The following is a 13,148-nucleotide window of genomic DNA, read 5'->3' as shown; positions in this document are numbered from 1 at the left end:
AGCTAACCTATTATAGCAGAGCTTTGAGACTCAGATGGTGTTGGTTCGAATGGGATGACACTGACAGACCTTGGAGAGGTTCCCAAATTCCGTGCGATGCAATAGACAGAGACCTTTTCTCCGCCTGCACCAAGATCATTTTGGGGAACGGACAAAAGGCAAATTTCTGGAAAGACAAGTGGCTGCATGGGGTTGCACCCATTGAAGTGGCTCCAGAGGTTGCAAAGCTGGCCTGGAGGAAAAATCTCAAGGTGGCAGATGCTTTGACCGAAAACAAATGGATGAAGGGTCTCCAAAGGATGAGCAACGAAGAACAAGTTCTGCAATTTGTCAACCTGTGGGAGCTGATCCAGGAAGTGCAGCTGTCTCAGGACAGGGATAGCCTTGTCTGGGTTTTTAACTCCAAAGGAATTTACACGGCCCATGATGCTTATGATGCCCAATTCATAGGGCGAATCAAACAACCACTTCTGGAGCAAGCTTGAAAGGTCAAAGCTGACAACAAGATAAAATTCTATCTTTGGTTGATCCAGAACCGAAACTGGGCGGCGGACAGATTATCCACCAGAGGATGGCCACGCAACCCGACATGCGCCTTCTGTGATCAGGCCCCGGAGACTGCGAGGCACATCCTACTCGGCTGCCCCTACTCTAAAGAAGTCTGGACAGAGGCTGGCTCCATTCATCCTCAGCTGTTGGACGCGGCCTTCTCCTCCAATTCAGTAAAAGGTTGGTGGCGTAAGCTGCATTTGATCAACCCCAAGAACATCAGGAAGGAGCAGATCATTTTTGCTGCATATGTTGCCTGGCATTTATGGAATGAAAGAAACAGGAGGGTGTTCCAACACAAGCTGTTGTTGCCTCATCAAATTTACATGCTGGTGATTGATGACATTAGTCTATTCAGGGAGGCTTTCAGAGTGTAATCTGCCGCTGTTTTTTCTTGCCTACTGTCTCTCGTTGTTAGTGGGTTACCTTCTGCTCCCCTTGTAAGCTCTAAAATGTACAGTTTTTCCCTCTCCTTTAATGCAATGACAGAGCTCCTGTCGGTTCGGGTCAAAGAAACAACATCTCATATAAGAACAATAAAATTAATTGGTCAGCAGACCTTAATGAATACATCTTGTGTAATATCTAGCAGGCACGTAACAAGTAGCGCTTGCCCAATCTCTCTGCAAAAGAATAATTATCTGGGAAGGTATTTTTTAAAATAGTCTTTGAAGGAAAGTATCTTTGATGGCTAATATAATCTGGGCATTGTTTGTTGCGCTACATTACAATTTTTCTTAGACAATATGAAGATGTTCAACAATATCCGATGAACTATATATAGATCTGTTACGGCGCTGCTAGAAGGAGGGCGCAAGAAGGCCGGCCGGGGGCCTTTTGCCCACGGTCGGGCAAGATGGAAGGATTTCCTTCTTAATTCTTGCTTGATCAGATTGATACATCTCCTCTCTTTATATAGAGAGGTTTACTTGACTCCCAAGCAAGGCTTACTTGACCCCTAAGAAAGCGACTCTTATCTCTAATTAACCCTAAGACTAACGGGCCCATTAGGCCCATTACGTACTCTAACACTACACCCCACCTGGACATGCAGCTTGTCCTCAAGCTGCAGCCTAACCAACTTATAACCATGACTCGACGCAACCCAAACCTAACACCTAAAAACAAGCCTTTTACATCTCGGCTTGTTTTATTATTCTCAACCTGAAATGGACTGGGACGATTTATTTTGGACCTCTTAACAAAAAGTGGATACCATCCGCACGTCGGGCGTGCACGTGTACAGCCACCTGGATCCCATGGACACCATCTGGACAAAAGGAGTGCATGTGTATGGCCACCTGGAAGTGGTCGCAAGAGTGACCAGCAGAGGCGCCCTTGCGGCGCCCGGTGACGGAATGCAGTGGTGCTACGTGGAGCGTTGTTGTCGGTGACACCATGCCTTCTTCCTGCCGGACGGCTGTTGGTCTGCACCGCACAGGGAAGAGTGGGGGGCTTGCGATGGAGAATGACGAGGAGGGGTGTGCCCCCCCAACCGCCAATGTCGCAGACTTGGAGGTCGCTGCCCGTGGGGAAAACAGCATGCCCGCTGCCCGTGGGGGAAACCGCATGCCCAAGATCCCCGGCGCAGCGGATGAGATCGAGGTCCTTTGCGCAGCGAAGGGCAACTTGGAGGAGCGGCAGCTGCAGACCACGCATCTCCCGCACACGCCGACGCGCTAGGAGGCCGCGCGCAGTAGCCTGCAGCCTCACCGCCGCCGACACGTGGCGGGTAGCGATCCAAGACGGAAGCGGTGACGACGACGGCGGGGACTGGACTTGGTGGAGCGGGACTCCCGCCGGCGCGGTCGATGCGGGGCCGGAGCTAACCGGCGGTGGCTGCGGCAGCGGCTGCGGCGGCAGAGCGCCGGGCGCGGCGGAGGCCGGCAGGAGCGGCGGCTGCCAGTGCAGGCAGGGCTGGGCGGTGGTGGCGATGGATGGCAGCTGCAGTGGCCCGGCGAGCGCGGCGAAGGCCACTTGGTGCGGCGGCTGCCACGACAGCCAGGATGGGGCGATGGATGGCAGCTGCAGCGGCTGCTGCAGCAGCCCGGCGAGCGCGGCGGGGGCCGCTTGGTGCGGCGGCTGCCACGGCAGCCACGGCGGCGCGGTGGCGGTGATGGGCGGCGCAGCCGGGTGCGGCCCATAGGACCCGGCCAAGAACAGGTGGATCTCCTGGACCGCCTATGTTAGGTCCCGCAGCGCCCCGAACACCTCCGGGGTGAGGACGACGGGGGCGGGCGCGACGGAGGATCCCGGCGCGGGCAGGAGCGGGGCGACGGTCGTGACCGGCAGCGGAAGAGACGGGTTGGGCGGCGGTGAAGACATGATCGAACCGAAGCTAGCTGATACCAAATTGTTACGGCGCTGCTAGAAGGAGGGCGCAAGAAGGCCGGCCGGGGGCCTTTTGCCCACGGCCGGGCAAGATGGAAGGATTTCCTTCTTAATTCTTGCTTGATTAGATTGATACATCTCCTCTCTTTATATAGAGAGGTTTACTTGACTCCCAAGCAAGGCTTACTTGACCCCTAAGAAAGCGACTCTTATCTCTAATTAACCCTAAGACTAACGGGCCCATTAGGCCCATTACGTACTCTAACAAGATCATTTTGTTAAGTCAACCTTTCGATACAACAACAGCAAGGGCCTAAGCGGGGAAGTATTCACCTGGGCTTGCAACACCGGTGGAGCAGAGCGTGCCAAGGCATCCAGGACGCTAGTCCCTGGTCCAAGTCTGACCAGGACTGCTAGCAAACTCCCAAAGACCTGGAGATTATTGATGAGGATCAAAAGTAAGAAATATATCCATCAGTAAAAGGCCCAAACAACTTCCTCCTATGCAGTATTGCACCATTATTATTATCTGCAGGGAAAGAGCTAGAGTTATTGTAAATATCACATGTCTTATGTTCTCATGTAAATGGAGACCTCACAGATCACAATTGACACCTCACAGATCACAATTGCATACATACACATCTTGATTAAACAGTGAGCCAATGCGATGACCTGTTTGATTGGTAGGGTAAGTTCTTTGATTAATAGGATATGATTAGGTAGAAGTCAACATATGGTCTAATTTTTGTAGTTACCAGTAACTTGGAAGATATCTCAGAAGCACCTAATCTGTTGGCATTAATTTAGAAGCAATAAAGACATAATTACATAGACATGGGCGAGCACCTAAAGAACGGCGTCACAGATGTTCCCCTTCACAACCTCCTCGAGGTTCATGTTGTCCAGCTAATCATGGACGAGGAGCCCATTGACGACGGGCGCCAGGTGCTTGAGCGTGTGCAGCGCGAGGTTGACGTATGCCGCCTGCGCGAGCTCGTAGCAGCTCTCCACGCCCATCGCCTCATCGTCCAGGACCTTAATCTTAGACATGGCTGCTTCTCCCTCCTTTACTCCATGTATGATGATCTGAATGGGAAGTAACAATCAAAATGGCATCTAATATTTATGTATTCAGGAGGTAAATGCAGAGTTAAAGACAAAGTCCATCCATGATGATCTGAATGTTCTTTCAAAAAAATGATGATCTGAATGGGAAGTAACAATTAAAATGGCATCTAATATTTATGTATTAAGGAGGTGAATGTAGAGTTAAAGACAAAGTCCATCCATGATGATCTGATCAAAATGGCATCTAATTTATGTATTCAGGAGCTAAATGCAGAATTAAAGACAAAGTCCATCCATGATGATCTGAATGGGAAGTAACAATCAAAATGGCATCTAATATTTATGTATTCAGGAGGTAATGCACAATTAAAGCCAGTCGTAGCATGGATACTTACTTTCACCTGATCCTGTATGGCATCTCTCTCAACCACTATATCTTCCATTTTAGCTTGCTTAGCAGCATTGGAACTGACCCTCGGTCTGGTTTTTTCAAGGGTCTTAATTTCTTTGACCAGTCACCTCTCCTCGTCTAAAGATATGCTCTCATGACTTATGTGTTAATTCAATCTCTTGATCCAGGAAGAATGAAAGGAGAAAATGCAAAAAAAAAAAAATCAGAATTCCAAATGAGAAGAGGTAGAGTTATCAAAGGGCTGATCATACCTCATGCTCAAGCTCTTCAACAGAAGAGCACAAGCCTGCACTCTCTGCTCACATAACATTATTTTCGGCATGGAACTCGCCTAAACACTTCCTGAAAGTTTTTATCTCCTCCAACTTCTCGTTAAAAGCCTAATTATATTGCCTGTTCTCAGCACTCAACGACCTTAGAGAACAGCGGCACGCTGAGTCTGCAGGGAAGTGTGAAGTTTCATCACTATACTTAAAGCAGGCACATTGATCCACTGGTTGTCTACTTCAACGGAACACGTGCATGGAGGGTGAAAAGAACAATATAGTCAGACAATTGCTCATAAATCAAATATAAGAAAGAGCTAGATGGACAGACTGTGTCCAGAATACATATATCCTCCTGTTAAAAAAAGAATGCAGACCCTACCTCATCTAAGAAGAATACCAACAAATCTTGAAATAAAATCAAGCGTACAAGCCTGCACAAAAACAATCAATATGCAATACGAGTAACATTTGATTACAGATTTCACGCGATGTACCAATGTGCAGTGAATTCAATATATCCTATGAATAAGGAATTGCCCTTTTTAGGGAAAAATGCTTAACAATACCCATCTAGGCCACAAGGTCAAGCAAACTTAACATTTAACTTGGGATGCAAAGCCATGTATAGCTGCCAATAAAATTGTGCTATACTAAATGAATATTGACTTTTGCAGGAGCTTCACTAAATAAATGTAAGCAAAATGAATCTTAAAAAATAGCTGTGCAAATTATAACAACTCCCAAGAGAGCAAACAATCAGTGCTTTGTCTATGGATTTAGATCTGGAAGAACCTGCAACAACTATATGAAAGAAGAATACAACAGCTCATCTTCTCTGAACACAAAACCACACCGACGTCAGGTGATACCAGTTACTGAAGGAAGCTTCAGGGCATCATCAACTGCAGTAGCATCGACTGAGATATGCCTCTGCTTGTGCTGCGGTATGCCCAAAACCTGCCTCTGAACCAAAGCTGATCCTCCAACGGAGCCCTCGGAATCACAACACCATCATTACATAGCTTGGTTAACTAATCTGAGAAGATCTTTGACAGGGTAAAACGAAAATGAATAATCTGAAAGCTAGCACAATTTACCTAGATGAAGTATGCAAATCACGGCAGCCCCTAAAGTCGTTGCCGTCGGCCAGGCCTTGCATGAACCCGCTACTTCGCTGAGATACACTGAGCTGGGACAATTCGGTCTGAAATAAAATATGATGGCTACGGAGGATTCAGAAGGCAAGAAATTTGCTTTCTTCCAACATACATGGTCTGCTGAACTAAACTTCGTTTCAGCGGGCTTTGACAAAAATCTGTAACTGCAAACATCAAACTTGTGTGCTCATCCTACATCAAACTTTAAACCTGCCGGATTAAATATTTCAGGTTAGGCTCAGATCAGTGTAGTTTATGAGTGTTAAGTGTAATTTCTAAATAGCAGAGAAACCATAACATCTAAGCACAACCCAGCAGCTTGTACAAGCTAACATCAAATCTGAAAGAGGAAATGTCGACAACAGTTGATGGTACCATGATCCACGACTCAGCAAAGTTATCTATAATCCTCGGTGAAGATCATAAATTAGGATCAACAAAGCTGACAAACTAAGAGTAACTTTATAATCTATAATCCACACCAAAATTCCTGCATATAATCCGAACAATAAAGTAAATAAAATGGTGTAACTTGGTTCTTAATTTATCTAAAAGCAGAAAATGCTAGAGAATTTGGCAGTCAGGTTATATAGCAGCAATCATCTAAATTAAATAACTCAACAGCAAAACTGTGCTACTGTCAGATCACTAATATTTTGTTTGTGTTACAACATGAAGGATACTTTTCTACTCTAGAGGGCATGTTAATTGTGTACTGGTGTGCTCTCAAAATTACTTATAAGAATTAGAAGAAATTTGCACAGGAAATATATTCTCATTAATGGTGTTTTCCCAGGAACGACAAAGTAAATAGACGAACAGAAGAGAGCTCACCCTGCATAAACGTGAACGGCACAGCCATGGGAACGACAACCACAAGGCCTGTAAATCAGTAGCAGATAACACCATAATGTACCATGGATCTGTAAAGTATAATACCTATTAAAAAGGTAAGAAATTCCAGGAAATGGTAACAGACAAATTAATACAAATAAACTGTCAGCTTTCTAATTTTCAGGTCTCAGCAGCTAAAGGCCCGTCCTAAATATATCAATGAGTAATTTCTAGGATGTTTCACACACAAATTGAGCTAAAATTATACCTACCCTACCTTTACTACATGCTCTCACTTCACCGCTTCATATACTGGACACTAAACTATTCAAACATCTAGCATAATATTGGCATCCATTTGTATGCAAATCAGATTTGATTGCAAATAATTTTATCTTCCATCTCCTTAATGGATTTTCAACAACAAAGCTTTCTCCTGTTATATGCCTCAAAAAGTAACAACAAAAAAATAATTTTCTGAACGCGAACACATTCAGATAAGAAAAAAATGAGGCATCATATAACAGTATAAATGTGCTTCAGTGTCACTGAAAAATATTACCTTCCATCGCTTGATTTTGCCCAGCAGTGAAAGCCATTGAAGATACAATATGTCTGAATCAACCGAATATAGCAATAATTCAGTTCAATGTGGGAATATACCTGCAGAAAAGAATTTAGCAGCCAAATATAAATGGCAATCTCAAATTAGTTTATAAATATGCAAGGCACCTCCCTATCTATCTGTTTTTTTTTCTGAATCTGCGCCTATCAAGTGTGTCCTCTGAATAAACAGACATCTCAGGGCTCTCTGAACTATATTGTACGGTGCTAATGAATCTAATGCTTACAGGTAGGGTCAATTAATGAAACAAGTAAAACCATGTTTGCATAAACAGGTATAACCCACGAAACAGTTCCTCTCGAAGCTTATTGTTCTCTTGAAAAACAAAATTCTTCTTCCAGCACCGAGCAGAGCAGAGCACATCAGATCTCGGTTGCTCGACAGAAACCAAGACGAAATTGTGCCCACGCAAGAGCGCAGCTCGAATCGTAGACCAGAGGATAAGGAGGCCCCCGATCAGATCGAAACCGAATGGACTGCCCTGCCGTTCGTCAGTGCATCAACTCAGGGAGAGAGAGGCCGAATCCCCTCAACATATTATCCAACTATCCAGGAAGCAGAGAGGATGGACGGGTGGATGGATGAATGGACGAGTGGATTCGAGAAGTGGGAGGAAGGTGCAGGGGTACCTTCTTGTAGGTCAACGGGGAGGCGAGGCAGTAGACGCAGTTGGTGCGCCGGCGACAGTGCAGCTCCTCCTCGCCGGCCGGCGCGTGCAGTGTTCTGCCTCCAGTCTCCGCCGCCAGTGGGTCTGAGAGAGAGAGGGAGAGGGAGGAGAAAGGAGGTGCCGTACGTGAGGAGGAGAAGAGGGTTGGAGCGGGGCGGGCGTATCTGGCGAAGGAAACGACCAGTGCGGTGGGGCAGCGACGAAGCCAATCGCACGCCTGTTCTCACCTCCTCGCGCAACCGTCCAAATCCTACGTGGACATCGCGAGCCGGCGCCTCTGATGCACACCTTATTGTTTTGGATGGCTTCGGAACTAGAACGTCCGTGACGACATCGTCCGAGTTGCCATTCAGCATGATGACGCGTCAGAAGGCAGGCTTAACAGTGACAAGGATCTTGCCGGCTTGGTACGCAGCGCAGAACTCGCCACGGTGCGTGGGAGGCGGCGCGAGGGTCCTCTCGATGAGCGTCCACGCGATATCGCCCGGGCGCAGAAGTGCGGCCCTGAACTTGGCCGCCGAGCCTGACCCGACACAGGAGATGCCATAGAGAAGGATTGCACCATCGTCGTACATGATGCCGCGGGGACTCTGCCCTTCCCAGTGCTGCCACGTGAAGGGAGGCATGCTTTCTGTGGCAGCGGCGCCGGTCAGGGGGTCGCGTAGGCTAGGGCAGCGGCGTTCATCTACGGTCAGGTACCGGACGGTGGTGCCGTCAGGGGTGGACACCCAGTTCCTGCAGGGCGGCGTCGACGACGGAGGCGATGCGTGGTAGCTTCTCCGGAAGCAACTAGTTAACGAGAGCGCTTCTTCAGGAGACTCGCAACGATCAGCGCCACTTGGCGCGCTCTCAGCCATTCGCCACATGTCGCGCTCTGGACGCTTCCTTCGAATTTTGTTTTTTTATTTTTCCGCACGCGTTTTCGGCTTTTTAAACGGTTTTTCCTGGTTTTTTCGACGTTTTTGTTTCCCCCCGGTCTTTCTTAGCTTTTCGATAAAAAAACCGCGAAAAAACGCGTTTTTTTCCTTTCGCGAAAGTCATGGTTTTTCTTTCGCGAGAGGCACGGTTTTTCTTTCGCGAGAGGCACGGTTGTGCTTTAACGAGAGTCACGGCCGTGCCTTTCGGAAACGAAAAAAAAACACGTTTTTTGTGTTTTTTTCTTTCGTGAGAGTCACGGTTTTGCTTCGGCGAGAGGTATGGTTGTGCTTACGCGAAAGTCACGGCCGTGCCTCTCGGAAAGGGAAAAAATACACGTTTTCTTTTTTTTTCTTTTGCGAGAGTCACGGTTTTGATTTTGCGAGAGGCACTGTTGTGCTTTCGCGAGAGTCACGGCCGTGCCACTCGGAAATGGAAAAAAAACACATTTTCTGTTTTTTTCCTTCCACGAGAGTCACGGTTTTGCTTCCACGAGAGGCACGGTTGTGATTTCGAAAGAGACACGGGCACCTCTTTCGGAAAAGGAAAAAACCGTGCTCCCGGTTCGGTTTTTTCGTCCGGCTTTTTTCGTCCGGTTTTTTCATGAAAAAAAAGTTCGTCAAAATCTATCAACATGGGATTTAATTTTGAAGATCTCGACGCGAGGAATCTAATGATGAAAACGGTTCGAGATTTGAACGCACGGTTTAAAAGATAAAATGTTTTGAATAAACGGATCTACGAAAAAAGAGAAAACTCCCAGGTTGCGACAAGTGACCTGCTGCACGTGCGCCACTTGTCATGACCTGGAAAAATAGGATATCCTTTGCAAGGAGTACTCCTTAATTAATGATTTCAAGCTTCTCGTGGAGAAGACGCATCTAAACCTGAGCGGGGCGTCGGGTCTCTGCTGGACGGCGCCAGAAGCCACGGCAAGAACTGGGCCCTCGACACCGGCGTCTGAGACCGTGACTCGCGCCATGATCTGCAGACAGCGAGGCGGATGAAGTCGGCGGCATCGTGAACGCGGCCAGCAATGTCATGGAGCAGGTCCGGCGCGAGGTCAGGCCAGCGAGACGAGGCCGAGATCGCCGCGTCCTCGTCCATAGCAACCGGCGGTATCGATCTGATGTGTTGCGGATCAGGCAGGTGTTAAACGATCCGCGTGCCATATACTCATTAGGAGTACATAACCAAACCAGGTTTGGCCATCGGACTCGGTCGGACATCCGATATTTTGAAACATTGCTATCATGGCGTTTTTGTTTTTGCATCGAATATCATGGGGTTGATAATTACTCCATAACCTCCACGGCCCATCTAACGCGATCCTATGCCACACGTATACAGTTCAAACTTCAAACGGGTACCTTCTTTGTTGAAAGCCTTCAAACGGGTACTTGATATGATGCAGTATGTCACACAATTATACTACTACCACCATTACGACGTTTGAGCAGTTTAATTAAACTGGCAAAACGTCTTATATTTAGGAATTGAGGTAGTAGTTTGTACGGAGAAGCGATCGCACTTGAAGAAAGTTTTACTTCGGTTCTCGACTTCATTGCAAGTTTAGTTTTCATCCCAAATCTTTGTTTGCTGCAAGAAACCTTAACTTTATCAATCGAGCTCTTAGGTGGTTTTCCGGTTTTCATGCTCACTTCGACAATCCTTTATTTTTTCTATATAACCACATATATGTCATTATACAATTGTATTAGAAAGAGCACACATATGGTCATCATACGAGACATACATAGATGTCTTGCAATGTTGCATCAAAGACTCCGCAAGAAGTAAAACTAAAATTTCACTTTCATAGAATCTTGTGCCACCCCAAAACGTCGACCACCATCGTCCACCTCCGCCGTTGAGGCAACATCAAAGAAAGAGGGGAATTGCCTTCATACCAAGAACTAGAGGAACACCTTTGCATACAAGGATACTTTTTGAGCCGATGAAACAGACCACCTCGAGCGATGAGACCGTGACTTTGTGGCACGCCGGCCAGGGTTCTTACCCATGTCCGCTAGATCCCAGTTTAGGATTTACCTGATATCAAGCCCGGCAAGAAGACCGATCAACCTGCTCCCCATCACCACCCGTTAGAGCGCGAACGAGATGGAGCATGTGACGCCCGGATAATTAAGCTACAGTGATCCCCCGCTAATGATGCCACGTCACCTCGGACTCGGTTACTGTTGATAAACCCTAGATAATTCAAAACCGAAACAAGTTCAAAATTTAATTACAAGAAAACAATAAAAGTTTTCAAACATTGAAATAAAAATGTTCGGTTTGTACTAAATATTACATAGATAATTGAGGTGTAGAAGACACAGTTTTATAAAATGCATAAATATTTTAAATTGAATTAAAACAGAAGAGAAAAAAAATAAAAGAAAGGAAATACAAAAAAAAGACAAAACAACAAAAAAAAGGAGAAACCCCCTGCCCCCTGGGCTTCGGCCCGGCAGGCCGCACGCCCCCCTCCTTGGGCCTCAGCCCAACCTGGCAAAGGCCGCCAGGCCGGCCCACCTCACTCCCCTTGTCCACCCCACCGAAACCCTAGCCACCACTGACCGCACCCACTTCCCCCCCACTCGTCCCACTTCTCCCCTTCTACGGTGCCTCCCTGATCCAGATCGGGATCGGAGGCACCCGGCCCGCGCCCCGGTCGGTCACCGCAGCGCCACCCTCCCGCTCTCCTTCCTCCCCCTCCAACACCGCGCCATCCTCCCCGACGCCGCTGCTCGACCACCGCGCGACCCGCCGCCGTCGCGCCCGACCCCGACGCAAGCGCCCATCCCCGACGCCACTGGCGCCGCCACCCATCGCCCGAAGCCGTCCCCCGCACCACCGGACCTCGTCACCACGCCGGAGCGTCGTCCCCGTCCTCCTCCCCACGGGTCGCCCCCGAGCCGCTGCCATGCCCCTCCCGCTCCCATGTGAGCCGCTGCCTCCCTCTTCCTCCATCTCCTCCTCTGTGCGCGCGCGCCACCGTCACCGCGCACTCCCGCTGCATCCCGTGGCCGCCGTCGCGCCGCACTTGTGCGCCGCCCCGCTCCCTACTGGCGCTGCCGCCTGCGGCTGCTGCGCGCTGCTCTACGTCGCTTGCCGCCTCTGCCTTGGTCGAGGCCGATGCCAACGACCCAGTGCACCCCCCCCCCCCCGTTGCGTTTTGCCAGCGCCGACGAGCCCTTGCTCGGGTCGTCCTGGTCCGGCCGCACCCTCCACGGCCCCGGCGTCCCCCTTCGGCGACTACCCGCTTCGCCACGGCCCCACCTCGGCGTGGCCTCGCCGACGTCGCGCCGGCGCCCGTCCACGCACGCTGGCCATCGCCCGGGTCCACCCCATGGCGCCTGGCGTCGCACGCCCGTCGCCCGTTCGGGTTACGCTCCAGGCCCCGCTAAGGCCCCTGGCCAATGACACGCGGGGTCCACCCGAAAACAAAAAATAATTAAATGAAAAGATATAATGATTAAAATAGTTAGTTAATTAATTAACCAAATGAATTAATTAACCCAATTAATCATGTTAATTTACCTGTTAACTGCTTAATTAGTCTAACTAAAATTGTTAGTTTACTAGTGAGTCAATGACAGGGGGCCCTACCCCCTGTTGACCAGTCAAACCTTGACGTCAACTGGGTCCCCCTTGCCCACTTGTCATCCCCTGGGTACACTTTTGTGTACCCTGTGCTGGGTGCACATAGCATTTATTCAATTAATTTCGAATTAAATAATAATCAGAATATCATTAAAACTTTGAAAAATTATATAAAATAATCCGTAAGTCAGATGAAAATACTTTGTACAATGAAAGTTGCTCAGAACCGACGAGACGGACCCGGATACGCAGTCCGTTCGTCCGCTTACACATCCATAGCATAGCAAACCACGCAACTTTCCCCCTCTGTTCATCTTGTCCGAAAACGCGAAACACCGGGAATACTTTCCCGGATGTTTCCCCCCCTTCGCCGGTATCACCTTATCCCTACGTTAATCACTCTAGCACCACGTTTGTCATGTTATGATTTTGATCTTTGTTATTATTGTGTTCCCCCTCTGTTACTTCTTTCCGGTAGACTACGAGACCGACGCCGTTGATGCCCCGGTCGATTACGGTGTTGACGACCCCTCTCTCTTGCCAGAGCAACCAGGCAAGCCCCCCCCCCTTGATCACCAGATATCGCCTACTCTCCTCTATACTGCTTGCATTAGAGTAGTGTAGCATGTTACTGCTTTCCGTTATTCCTATCCTGATGCATAGCCTGTCCTTGCTACTACTGTTGTTACCATTTCCTGCTGTCCTACTG

General features: G+C 48.4%; 1 long non-coding RNA gene across 1 annotated transcript; it reads right to left on the bottom strand.

Moving 5' to 3' along the window:
- Positions 1 to 839: 839 nt before the first annotated feature.
- On the bottom strand, positions 840 to 8,094 carry LOC125546337. Its single transcript, XR_007300604.1, has 9 exons — positions 7,878 to 8,094; positions 7,186 to 7,286; positions 6,624 to 6,671; positions 5,012 to 5,999; positions 4,615 to 4,864; positions 4,347 to 4,520; positions 3,730 to 3,969; positions 3,214 to 3,312; positions 840 to 1,043 (listed from the first exon to the last, which is right to left on the bottom strand). It is a non-coding gene; the product is annotated as an uncharacterized LOC125546337 (long non-coding RNA).
- Between the last annotated feature and the right edge of the window lie 5,054 nt (positions 8,095 to 13,148).

The sequence above is a fragment of the Triticum urartu genome, chromosome 3 (assembly GCF_003073215.2).
Source record: "Triticum urartu cultivar G1812 chromosome 3, Tu2.1, whole genome shotgun sequence".
NCBI classification, from domain to species: Eukaryota; Viridiplantae; Streptophyta; class Magnoliopsida; order Poales; family Poaceae; genus Triticum; species Triticum urartu.
Note: the sequence above shows the minus strand (reverse complement) of the source record. Positions and strands in the feature narration are given on the sequence as shown.